Source organism: Macadamia integrifolia, unplaced genomic scaffold (assembly GCF_013358625.1).
Source record: "Macadamia integrifolia cultivar HAES 741 unplaced genomic scaffold, SCU_Mint_v3 scaffold1126, whole genome shotgun sequence".
Taxonomy (NCBI): Eukaryota; Viridiplantae; Streptophyta; class Magnoliopsida; order Proteales; family Proteaceae; genus Macadamia; species Macadamia integrifolia.
The window spans coordinates 129420-142797 of record NW_024868092.1 but is presented as its reverse complement, the minus strand read 5'-3'; the positions used below and the strand labels follow the sequence as shown (position 1 = coordinate 142797).

Below are 13378 nucleotides of genomic sequence, written 5' to 3'. Positions count from 1 at the left end.
GGCTTGCACACCTCTAACTTTAGCCAAATAAAATCCTCAAATGTTGATTCAATTTTGATTTTTTTTGTCTGGATATGTTTAGACGTACATCACATATTTTATTTTTAATATGCTCTTTTCTAAACTTTAGCAATATATATATATATATATAAGTTTTAGATTTAAAATAATAATATAAGTTTTAGATTTAAAATAATAATATACATCTAAATCTGTTTTTGTGCAGCTACCAGTGGAGGATTTATTATTTTATCTATCTTCATTTGGTTTTTATATTGGATAATTCAGAGAAAACGCAAACTCAGAGAAAAGTTCTTCCAAGAAAATGGGGGTTTTCTATTGTAACAACAAATGGATAACCATAAAGGGGTCAAAGAAATTGCCAAGATTTTCACCACAAAAGAGCTAAACAAGGCAACCAATAACTTCCATGAGAGTCAAATACTTGGGCAAGGAGGGTTTGGTACAGTTTATAAGGGAATCCTATCAGGTGGCATAGTAGTTGCCATTAAGAAATCCAAAATAATGGACAAAGGTCAGATTATACAGTTTATAAATGAAGTTTCTATCCTCTCACAAATCAATCAAAGACATGTGGTGAAGCTCTTGGGTTGTTGCCTAGAAACAGAGGTTCCATTGTTAGTTTATGAGTTCGTATCAAATGGTACCCTTTTCAAGCATATTCATAGTGAGAATCAAACAACTTCTCTTTCATGGGAAAATCGTTTAAGAATTGCCATAGAAACGGCCAATGCTCTAGCCTATTTGCACTCTTCTTATTCAGTACCCATTTTGCATAGAGATGTCAAGTCTTCTAATATATTGCTGGATGATAAATACAAAGCTAAAGTATCTGATTGTGGAGCTTCAAGATTGGTTCCTCATGATCAAGCTCTAAAGACAACAATAATTCAAGGACTCATGGGTATTTAGACCCAGAATGTCTTCCTACAGGTCAACTAACTGATAAAAGTGATGTTTATAGTTTTGGAGTTGTTTTACTGGAGCTTTTGATTGGGAAAATGCCGGTTTTCTCGAAAGAATCTGGGGAACGTATAGCCCTAACAACATATTTTGTTTCTTCAATGAAAGATGAGAATCTTTTTCATATTCTTGATGACCGAATAGTAAACAATGGAGAGAGAGAGAACAATTATTGATAGTTGCTGAAATTGCAAGAAACTGTCTAGAGAATGAGAGGGAAGATAGGCCAACAATAAAGGAAGTTGCAAAGGAGCTTGATTCTTTGAAAATGTTGTATGAGCAACCATCATTACAACAGAATCAGGAGGAGACTGAACCTTTTCTAGGTAAACCATGGACAGCTTCTATCGATGCAACTTTTGAAATAGAGATTGGTGGTGGCTTCACTGATGATGATCTTTGGACAGATGACAAGGTAAGTTTTTACTGACAAGGCATCATATCCTATGCTTAAGTGTTATTCTCTATCCCTTTGGCATGAATATATCTATTAGCATTGATTTTAAAAGTATTTTCACATTTTTTTGGTACACAGGAAAAAAAAAAGAAGTTTTTGCACCCAAGTTCATCATTGTTTGTTACCCCCTTTTTCTTTTCAGAAAAATTCTTTATAGTAGCTTGCTTCATACTAATTGCTATTTAATAAATTGTGAGATAACTTTGACTCCAAAAAGGCATGTACATGAGAATTCAACCCACACTTCTTTTACCCCATTAGTAAAATAAAGCTGTAGTTTGAGTTAAGATCATATCACCTATTTGAGCTGATCTCGAGTTAAGGTTGGATCAAATGAATAGGTTAATAGTTCGTACACCTATTCCCTGGAATGGTTCCTCATTGGACAAACAAGATTTATTTGGGAGAGACCAAAATAGATGGGTCTTAATTGTTTCCTGACCAAATCTGAGAATGAGTTGTGGCATTATGATCTTAATTGTTTTCGTATTATTGTTGATATTATATTTAAGAATAAAGTGGAAATTTCTGGTTTTCAATATTTATCCTAATGAGTTTCTTCTTTGTAGATTCTAGTGAGTTAAGCACTTCAAGGTTCGGAGTTGTGGGGCCTCTCCTTCTCTAGATGTTCTTAGTATAAAGATTTAGTAATGCTGGCTTAGATTTTCTATACTTTTCAGTTTCTTTTAAATTTATCTTTATTTTATGATGGGATGGTTTTCATTGGCTTGTGTCTTTTCCTCGGTTATATGATTTATGTAATCAATTGAAGTTGCTTTTATTAGTTGTGTTGTATCTCCAATGGTTTTTGAAATAAAATATAAATATAATTAAATTATAGAAAAGCAGCAAGGATAGGTGGTTGATGGGCTGAGGCTAAGGCTAGATGACACACGTCCGGATCCTTTTCAACCCACCATCAGTCCTTGCAATGTGCATTTGGTGACTGAAAGAACCTTGGAATGCATGTAGGTCTGCCTTAACTGTCAAATGCGTGTTAGAGGGACTGATAGGGTTGGAGTGGATCGAGGTACGGATGACATTATACAATTTGAGATATTTTTGTTTGGAATCAAATAATCAAATCTATGATTTTAGGTTTTGAGGTGGTCCTTCCCAACATAACCGTAGTGATCCAATTTGTTCATAATTCAAATCCTAAGAAAATCCATCGGGCATTCACCTGCGTCGATTCAAAGTAAAAATTGATCAAACCTAGATTGATGTACCTAGTAAAAAATCCATCGGGCATTCACCGCTCATATGAATTAAATAATGGAATGTGATGGTGGTTCTTGAGGAGGGAATTTGAAGATCCGATCATCGGATTCGAGCCTAAGGATTGAAGTCATCGGCTGTTCCAAATTCTAAATGATTCGGCTGATTCGAATTAGAACGATCCCAATTAAATTGGCAGAGACAGGGATCTACACGTCGATTCTACAGTTCTTAAACCTTGTTATTAGAGATGAAAGTGAAGAAAAACTTTACGAGCTGTGATGTTTTTATAATATTTTCTTTGTTTTCAGTGATGCAAAAGTTAAAGGGTTCTTTCTTTTTATAAGAAAGCAAAGATGAAATATTCAAACGACATTGTACCGATTTCAATTGTGGCAGATTCCCATTAAAAACTATAATGTATTTTTTTGTTAGCATCCTAATTGCGTTCTTTCTCCCTTATATTTATTTGGGAAAAAGAAAATTATCGGGTCATATGGTGCTTACAATTAATCATAAAAGCATGCAAAATTGCAATTTTAATTTCGTAAATAAAAGTTTTCATCCATATTGATACTCCTATGAATACTCTTATGCAAGGCAAGAGCCACGTGGCGAAACAAGTTGGGAACTGATTAGAAGAGTTTCCATTTTAGGCTTTGAAAATCCTTCTTCCCTCAAATTCCCCTTGCAACCAAGGTGGAGCCATAAAGAGCCATAAATATAATTTACCTGGTTTTTTATTTTGTTTCAAAATTGGTAATATAGTTCGATTCAAAAATTTTAGTCATGAAACCAAAATTGAACCAAGGAACAACTTCAGCTTTTGAAAACAAAATCGAACCGATTTACTTCAATTTGGTTCGATTCGATTTTAAATTGACACCATTACTTTATACTTTATGTTGATCATAAGAAAAGAAAAGAAAAAAAAAAAATTGTATCATCCATATAATGAACTATAGAAATGCTCCTTACAGTAATTCCAACTTTGACTTGAAGATCAAGTAACCACGAGTGATATCAGGCTACTTTGCCCAAAAACTTTTAGCCCAATTTACTTACCTTTGGCATAGAGAAGTGTTCAAAGACTAAAAGAAATCTCCTCCCAAGAGAGAGAGAGAGAGAGAGAGAGAGAGAGAGAGAGAGAGAGAGAGATGTATGAAGTATGAACAGAAACCCCTTTCTAAGAAGAAGCTCAGCAATTTCTACTTTGGCTTAATAATAGGCTCTCCTGGCTCTTTCACATGAGAGAGAGAGAGAGAGATGGGCCTGGCGTCCTAAGCTTTAAATGAGAAGGGCCAGGTAGGTGAGTTGGGATGGGCCTGGCAGGCTAGGCTATAAATGATAATGGATCAGGCAGGTGAGATAGGATGGGCTTGGCCAGATCCCACACAAGGGCTCGGTCTAGGCTGGGTCTGGTCAGCCGGGTCCAGCCTCATTGGTCTTACAACATAACAGATATTTGTACCGGTAACGTGGACTACGTAGTTCCACCAAAAAGAAAAGAAAAAAAAGACTAAGTAGATTAAAAAATAAAATAAAGTAAAATAAATAAATCTCTTCTAAGTGATAGTTTCCTCAAGCTGAGGAATTCCCTCATGGATGGCCGTCATTGCTTTAGGATGAGTGTTTCAAGATGTTAAAAAACATTTAGGATCACACATGGTTCTAAAAATTGGATTGGATTGAATCGGTCAGTATCGGTCGGATTGAATTGATATAAAATAATAATAAAACATGATTTTATTAAAAAAATAAAAATAAATCTGTTCAATATAATCCGATCCCAAGATCGATTGGAAATTTTAAGACCTTGGTTTGACGTTAAGAATAGAAACTACAAATTTAGATTGATGTGCTTAATAAAAAATGTCAAAGTGGGCCACCTTTTTTTTTTTTTTTGTTGCTAAAAGATGATTTTATTAGAAGAAAAAGGAAATACATCAAAAGCAAAAGAAAAATGGAACAAGGCCGAGACTGCTAGAGAAACTTGCAAACTCCACCTTCGGCATGACCATCAGCAGAGAAAGCAAGAAGCACCCTAGTAGAATCTAAATCTATGCCTGTCCATTGCATCATTTTCTATCTCCAACATGATGTGCCTCGGGAAGGTCACAGAGGTTTCTGTGATCCCAGTTTTTGAAGCCTTCTTTTCCAGATAATCTACAACCGAGTTAGCCTCTCGAAAATAGTGTGAAATTTTTCACGAGAGAGAGTTCAAAAATTGGAAAATAGCCACCCATCGTTGGAGCACAAACAATGGAATTTGGTTCTTCTGCACTACAGCCACCACATCAGCAGAATCTGACTCAACCCACACACCTCTTGCTCCAGAGTTTTTTGCCATTAGTAGTCCTTCCAAGACCGCCTCAAATTCAGCTTCGAAGATTTTCTTGATGCCTAAGAAAATGCTGAACGAGTTGCATACCTGACCATCATTATTGCGAACAATGCCACCAACGCTTGCCCTCCCTGGATTCCCTAGAGAGCTCCCGTCGATGTTGATTTTAATCCAATTCGGAGGAGGTTCACACCAATGCACTTCCTGAGGGGGAATAAATTTAGGGGCCTCAATGTGTAACCCCAATTTCCTACAGCATAAAATGTCACTGATGCTCTTCACTTCACCCTTCGATCTGCCCAAGCAAAGGCCAAGCTCTTGGAGAATAAATTCAAAACTATGTGCATCGGTTCTGGTCTTATCTCGTGGCTCCTTCTATTTCTTTCCCACCAGATATTAGTAGCAATAATTGAAAAACTCATTAACCATGGGTTTTTTAAGTTTATGATCCTTGTCATGGACTTCCACCATTTGAGTAACCCTTCAACAGATTGATGCACCAGCCAAGAAATCCCAAAGCATGCACAGAATTTTTCTCATATGCAAGCTAAATAAGGGCAGCGAATAAAAACATGGTCAATGTAGTCTTCATCCTGGTTGCAAAGGAAGCATCTAGATGCTAGCATAATTCCTTTCCCTTTAACCAGCTCATCCGTTGGGAGCTTCCTGTGGGCAAGATGCCACGCTCAGTAGAGTACCTAGGGGGAAGCCCTTTCCTCCAAACCAAGGAGAACTAAGAAACTTTTGGGGATTTTTCCCTATTTTCATCCCAAGCAGAAGCCATGGAAAAGGTTCCCATAGGCGACAACTTCCAGGCACAAAAATCCTCCATCTGACTAGGGGAAAGGCTGATCTCCTTGATAGTATTGAACACGTTATTTAGAAGATTAGAATTCACCACGGGAAGGTTCCATTGCCCATCCTGGATAAACTCACTCACTTTGGTATTGGTGTTGAGAGAAGAAGGGTCCACAATCTGAACCTCCTCCAACAGAGATTTAGGCCCCCACCACTAATCTTTCCAGAAGTTTATTAGATTGTCGTTGCCAATGACCCACCTCTCATTCTCTATCACAAAATCCCAAATCTTCCGAATCCCTAAGGCAATGGAGAAAGGGCTGCCACCTTTGGCAAATTTACCACCCTTCTTTATGAACCTGGCGAGAAGGAAGGAACTTGCAGTTGACTTCCCATGCTTTATTCTCCAAACCATCTTACTTAACATTGCTTGTTCGAGTCTCTTAGCTTCCTGATCCCTAGACCTCCTTCCTCTTTGGGCTTGCATAGGGTATCCCATTTCATTGTAATTGATCTCGTAGTGTCCACCTCCCCGATCCAGATAAAATATCGCATCCATCTCTCCATAGTAGCTAGAAGAGAGGAAGGCCACTAGTACACCACGAAATTATGAGTAGGAATGCTAGAGATCACATATCTGACTAGCTCAGTTCTTCCTGCCATTGTAAGGAGCTTACCCTTCCACCCTGCAAGACGCTCCTTCACTTTGTCCATGACAGGCATTAGAGCATTCTTTTTTATTATCCCATTAAAAATTTCAACCCCTAAATATTTTGTAGGAAAGTTGCAGTTTTGAATTCCCAAAGTGTTAGAGATAGTTTGCTTTCTAGCTAGGCAATCTTTCCAAGGAAGAGCTTGCTTTTATCAAAATTGATGCATTGACCTGAGAACTCTTGATATTTTGTCAGAAATCCTTTTAGATTAGTGACATACCTCTGGGAAGCATTGGTGAATTTAAAGATATCATTAGCAAACAAAATAAGCCCCGGAGATTCAGCGCCTCTTGGGCCATGGATTGGCTTCATCTGATTCGTCTGGATCAGTCTTTTCAACCCACGAGAGAGAACTTCTTCTACAATTATAAACAACATTGTGGATATCGGATCACCTTGTCTCAGACCCCGCTCCACATGAAAGAAACCCTGCGGCCCTCCATGAATAAGAATTGATATCTTAGTAGATATCAGGATTTGGTGGAGCTATCCGATCCATCTCTCAGAAAAACCAAACTTGCGTATGACCTAAAAAATAAAATTCTAGGAAATTGTGTCCTAGGTTTTTCTGATGTCAATTTTTAGGCCTAGACCCCCTCCTCTAGTGGACGAAAACATTAAATTCGCAAGTTCTGACATCACGCTAATATTATCATGGATCAGCTTCTCCTTCTGGAACTTGCTCTTCAGATATCAATCTGGGAAGGGCCAACTCCAGCCTCAACCCCATCACCTTTGATATAATTTTACAGAAGAAATTTCCCATGCATAGGGGGCGGAAATTGCCCAGAGTATCAACCCCATTCACCTTAGGGATCAGAACAAGGAAATTGTTATTGACCCCCTTAGGCATGAAACTTGAGTTGAAAAAATATCTCATCGCATTACTAACTTCTCTCTCCACGATGTGCCAACATCTTATGAAGAAAGCCCCACGGAAACCGTGTGGACTAGGCGAGCTGTATGGAACTAATGCCTCAGCCTGATGCGAAAGATTCATAGTAATTCGCCACATAAAAACCCAATTAATCCTGCCCAGAGACCGTTGATCCATCTTCCTTAAGAGATCGAATCAAATTCTTAGCCGCCTCATATTGCTTGACAAGTGAAAAAATTTAAAACTTTGGTCGCCCTCCTTCAACCATTTTTATGAGATTTCTCAGCGCAGAGCATACATGAAGAGGCCTTTAAATAAATTTAGAGGGAACTCCAAAGGTCTATCCAATTCCATAACCCACACGACACACATTCACCAGTGCTTTCAAGTGATTGGATAGGATCCATGGCCATGGCTGGATTAGGTTATGCTAGGCTAGGTTCAGTTTTGTGCAATTAAATTGGATAAGATTGAATTAAGATTATCCTTTGCTAGAAATACTAGTACGAATACTTATACTAGCTAACACCATTTCACCGATATGGTAGCGGCATGATATATTTTCAGAGTTTGAAAATTCCACTTCCCTTTCCATTAAATTTTCATTGCAACAAAACATAGCCTAAATGATCAAATCTGATATCTTTTTTAAGTTTGAAAATTTCACTTCCCTTCCCATTAAATTTCCATCGCAACCAAACATAGACTAAATGATCAAATCTCCAAGCTTCTACTTTAAGTACTTATAAATTTTTCTTAACATTTTTTTTTGCGGGGAGGGGGTTGTTTAGAAGATCATTTAGATGCTTTTAGGTAAAAGAAAAATATGGAGAAAATAGATTCACCTAATTTTGGGTTCATAAACCCCTATTGGGTTTTAGAACTTTCTCAAGCCATGTGCATCTAAGGCCCTCTTAGGGAAATGTCATCCTAATTTTGTGTTTTGTGGGAAGAAGGAAAAGAAAATTAGAAGACCCCAAGGGTGTCGCTCGATTGGAAAGCAGTAACACCTCACAAGAGAGTTTTAGGTAGAAGAAATCATAAGTTCATCCAAAAGAAAAAAAAATGGTTACACTTACCTTCTACTTTCCCTTTGACAAAGTGTTGAACAAGTGATTGGTTAATTGTGCGCAGCCAAGCAAAACTAATGCCCTCATTGATAGACAACTCCGATCCTCATCTATACAAACCCGAAACATTTATTTGGATGTGACAAACAAAGGACTAATCAGATTGCATTAGGGGTGCAACTTAGGCAAGCAGGGTTATGGATTTTTGAAAACCCAGGCAAGCAAGCATAAGGTCTTTCGTTCTCAACCCTAGGCCCACTTGGCTTGAACTCAGGCTAGAAAATTGAACCCAAGACTATCCAGTCTCATCACAGCCCAGCCCAGCCCAGCCCAACCTGAAAACAAAGCACAAAATAGGTATATTTAATTATTATTTCTTAAAGCTAGCCTCGTCTATGGGCTGAAAATCGCAGGCCAAACTTAGGAAAATGGGTATATTTGCATATGTTCTTCCCAGTATTTCCTTCGTCATAAGAAATTTCGCACTATCCAAATACACTAAAGGCTGAAAAACTACATTTCCAATCATTTGGGTGGCTAGTCAGATTGTAAATTTAGCTTACTTGGTTGTTTCTTTCCGTTCTCATAGACTCATAGGGTTGTCTCTTCTTTATTATCATAATGTTTCCCCGTCTGGAGATTTTAAAAAATATATATTTTTTTGTTCAACAATAGAAATATAGCCTTATCCCAACTAAATAGGTCGGGCATGTGGATCCTTACTTCATGTAAATTTTTCTTATTTTCAATTATTTTTTAAATTAAAATAAAAAAATTCAATCTTGTAAGAGAATTTTCCTTTTTTTTTTTTGATATGTAGGGAGGGGATGTAGGTAGCAGCTAGGAGACTCGAACTCAAGACCTCCTGGTGAGCATAAAATTTTCCTTTATTTCTTTTTACATGGAAACAAATGGAGCCTTAATAACATTTAAAAAAAAAAAAAAAAAAGTGGAATTTAAAACTTTTGTGGAGTTCTATCTATTAGAAGAGCTTAGGGTATTTAATTGGGCACCATTTCTTTATCTGATGCAGTTAAATGCCAATCCCACATGGTTCTTCTTACTGTTTCACATAGGATACGGTGCGACCTGGTGCGTGTATATAGGGATGTATGCATGTTCCTAGAGACTACTCAGGCTAAAGGTCGAGACACCCTCATTAGCAAAAAAAAAAAAGACCATTCCCACATGATCCAAGGGGCCGGGAATATTTTATCTGAATTATTACATTAATCTCCCTCATTAAAAGTTTCATCAATTAATGCTCCACATGCAAAAATGGGAAAATTTAAGCAAAGTACTAAAGACTTTGTAATTGAATACCCACAGATTCCTTTTGATGATTGGGACAGTAGGAATTAAGCACTCTCTCAAGTTGTATCTATATTCTTCTTCTTTCCTCACCACCCCCCCCCAAAAAAAAAAAAAAAGTGCCTCTGAAAAACTACCGGATCTTCAATTCATTATGAAATGTCTTGTACCCAGTTTATTATTATAATTATTTTTTTTTTTTTTGGTGAAAAACAGCTCAAGTTTATGATTTACATGAGAATTAGAACTATTAAGGTTGATATTCAAATTATTTGTTGTATATTCATTTTAATCAGTATTATACTTTAGTGTTGTGATTCATTATGTTTGGTGGAAAAGAAATAAAAAAAGATAGACATATTCCTGTTGTAATTATAGATTAAATTTGGGATGCCCTTACTTTCGAGATAAAAAATAGACTTATTCATATTCATTGTGCAAGAGATTTCCCTTTCGAACTAGATCTCTTTTGTTGTTCATGTTCATGTCGCGAGGTTGAAGACTGTGGTTAGTATGTTGGGTCCAGCATCTCGATATGTTCCCATGATCGAGAAGCTTTTGAGAGCGGGAATGAACGTTGCCAGGTTCAATTTCTCTCATGGTTCACACAAATCTCACTGAGAAATCTTGGACATCTGAGAACCAATGGCTATGATAGCAACCTTAACCTGCAACCCTCTCTCACAAGAGAAATCAACCATCCCTTACCTCCTTTAGCACCTGCAACTTCCCCTTACTTTCACCGGGGAGTTGCAGCGGAGAGCCTTGTCGAAAAGTTCAGTCTTTTTCATCACCTTCACCTCCACGGGCGATAGATTTGGGTTTTCTTAGCTAAATACCTTTAAGGGTAAGTTTATCATATTAACCTCACAAATTTTAATTGAATAACTCACAAGGGTAAAATGATCTTTTCATTCAACCATTAATAATTTATTAACACGGTTAAATTTCATAGGACTTCACATAATAATTTTGGAGTGTCAAGCAGTCACACCATAATACAGAGGTATCCAAATAATTTTTTCAAAAAAAATAGATCATAAGAGGACGTTTTCGGTGATGAAGAAGACACATTTCATCTCTCCAGCAATGCAGGAGAGTAGTTACTCTCTTGTGAGAAGGAAAAGATCTAGGCTCAAACTTCTTGACTATAAAAGGGCTTCGCTTCGCCCCAGCCCTAGTTTCCAAATTCTGGTACAGCCTCGTAGGTTCTTTTTTTATTCTTTTTTCTTGGGGGCTTGTCAATTCTTTTTGATAAATATTGAGGCGGCGGAACATAAAATGATTAAGAGATAATCAAGGGATCATGGTTTCAAGTATCGGTATCATATTGGTTGTATCAATTGTTTTATATCAGTATTGATTGAGATTGATTCTTAATTCTTGATTGATCCGAATCAGTTATACATATCATTTCAAGGGTTAAAAAAAATAAAAGTACTATTTATAAAAACCAAAGGCAAAATCGATTAATACTTGTCAATTCAATCCCATCCAAATTAGTATTGAATCAATATCCGCAGATACCATGAGATGGCTAGGCTACGTTAATTTCCAAGATGAAGAGCTACATCATCCTTTTAAGAAGAGAAAGTGAAATTGGAGAAATATTCGATTAATCAAAAGTCAAATTTGTTGGCTTGCATTAAAAACATGAGAAAGTGAAATTGGAAAGAAAGAAAGCGACTTTTTAAAATTTAATAAAAAAAACTTTTATATTAATCATTATCTCACATGATTATGTCACTAATTTAAATTATTCTATATTAATTGTTAAAAAATAAAACCATATTTAATTATTTATATTAAAAAATATCATTATCCAATATTATAATTTTTTTGATAGTTTATACAATCGTACTGATTAAAATAATTTCTGGTTTGAAAAATTATCTTTTCCTTCAGTTTCCCTTGCAACCAAGTGCGTCCATAAAGATATTATTAATTATACCTTATATGATCCTTTTCTGGTCACTTTAGGGGCAGGGATCAACGTTTTAAAACTTGTGATTAGTCTTTGGATTGGTCTCAACTAATACTGTTACGAATTGAATGGGTATTGATCCAAATCATATTGGATCGTATGGATTTACCTTTTTTCTTTTTTAAATAGGGATTTTTTGTATAATTTTACCCTAATAAATTGCTGATGGATCAATAAAGGTTAGATCAATATCAGACATTGATCTCGGCTGATACCAATTCAATCCAATCAATTCTAATCAATCTGATCCGATTTTTTAAACCGTGGTGGGGATTCAAAAGAGAGCCAGAATCTTCTAAGAGTCCCTACTCCACACTCCTCTCTCTCTCTCTCTCTCATTCATGCACACACACACTCATTGGACCTCTCTTGCTGTGGACTAGAGAGGATCCTACAGTGTTGTGCTTTGGGGTGGGTGATTCCGTTTTGGCGCCAGAAGTTAAAACTTGTAATCCATTTTCAATTAGTTGTTTAGAATTTTTTTTTTTTTGGATAAGAAGGTGTTCTATTTTATGTTGTTCCTCCTTTTTTATGGGTCTGATCTTTCCCTCGTGGCCTGAGGTTTTGTTTTGTTTTTTTTTTTTTTTAAAATATTTTTCATTCACTCAAAAAAAAAAAAAATCTCAACCATATGATTCATTGTATATTATATATTATCTTTCTAATATATCAATCTTCCAACAAGCTCTTGCATCCACATTTTTTCACAAGTTTCCATTGACTAAAGCAATTTTTATGTTAAGGGTGTTAATTTGTCTGTTTTTGTCCAATTCAAGATACAAAATTTTGAAACTAAAATAAAACCAAACCGAGAATATAAACACATTTTAGAAACCAAAACCAAACTGACTCGATTCAATTTTTATTCAGTTTTGTAATTGGTTCTTTATTCAATTTTAATTTGGTGATGTATTATGTTTAGGTCCTATTTAAGTGTTTAACTTTTTAGATCTGCACCAATCAAAAAATCCTTATTATTTAGATCACATTTCATTAAATATTTTCAAACATAGAAAAGAAATAGAATTTATCATCTACATTGATTGAAATAGTAAAAAAGAACATAATTTTACCTTGTTTTTTGTTTGGTTCTAAAATAGATAATTTGCTCGATTTAGCGATTTTAATTATTTAACCAAAAACGAACCCAGAAACAATACGAACTTTTGAAACCAAAATCAAACCGATTTACTTCAATTTGATTTGATTCGATCTTAAACTTTAAACAATTGATTTCAGTTTCGGTTTTCAGTTCTAAATTGACACCCATACTTTATACTTTATGTTATCATATATATATATATATATATATATATATAATGAAGTAAAGAGGATACTCCACGGAAATTCCTACTTTGACTTCATGATCATGTGACCACAGGTGATATCAGTAAATTAGACTTTTAAGCTAATTTACTTAACCTTTTTCCGTAGAGAAGCGTGCAGACTAGAGAGAGAGAGAGAGAGAGAGAGAGAGAGAGAAAGAGAGATGTTGCTGGTAGATATAAAGGACAAGAAAGTTTTGCTAAGTCCTGATCTCTATTTTTTGAATTGGCCATCAGTTTTTTCATACCTATACTGGTGGAAAAGTAAACCGTGATCGTCATGGAGAAACCTTTAGT

General features: G+C 35.9%; 1 pseudogene; it reads left to right on the top strand.

Moving 5' to 3' along the window:
• Positions 1-351: 351 nt before the first annotated feature.
• On the top strand, positions 352-10393 carry LOC122062817 (annotated as a pseudogene).
• Positions 10394-13378: the final 2985 nt, after the last annotated feature.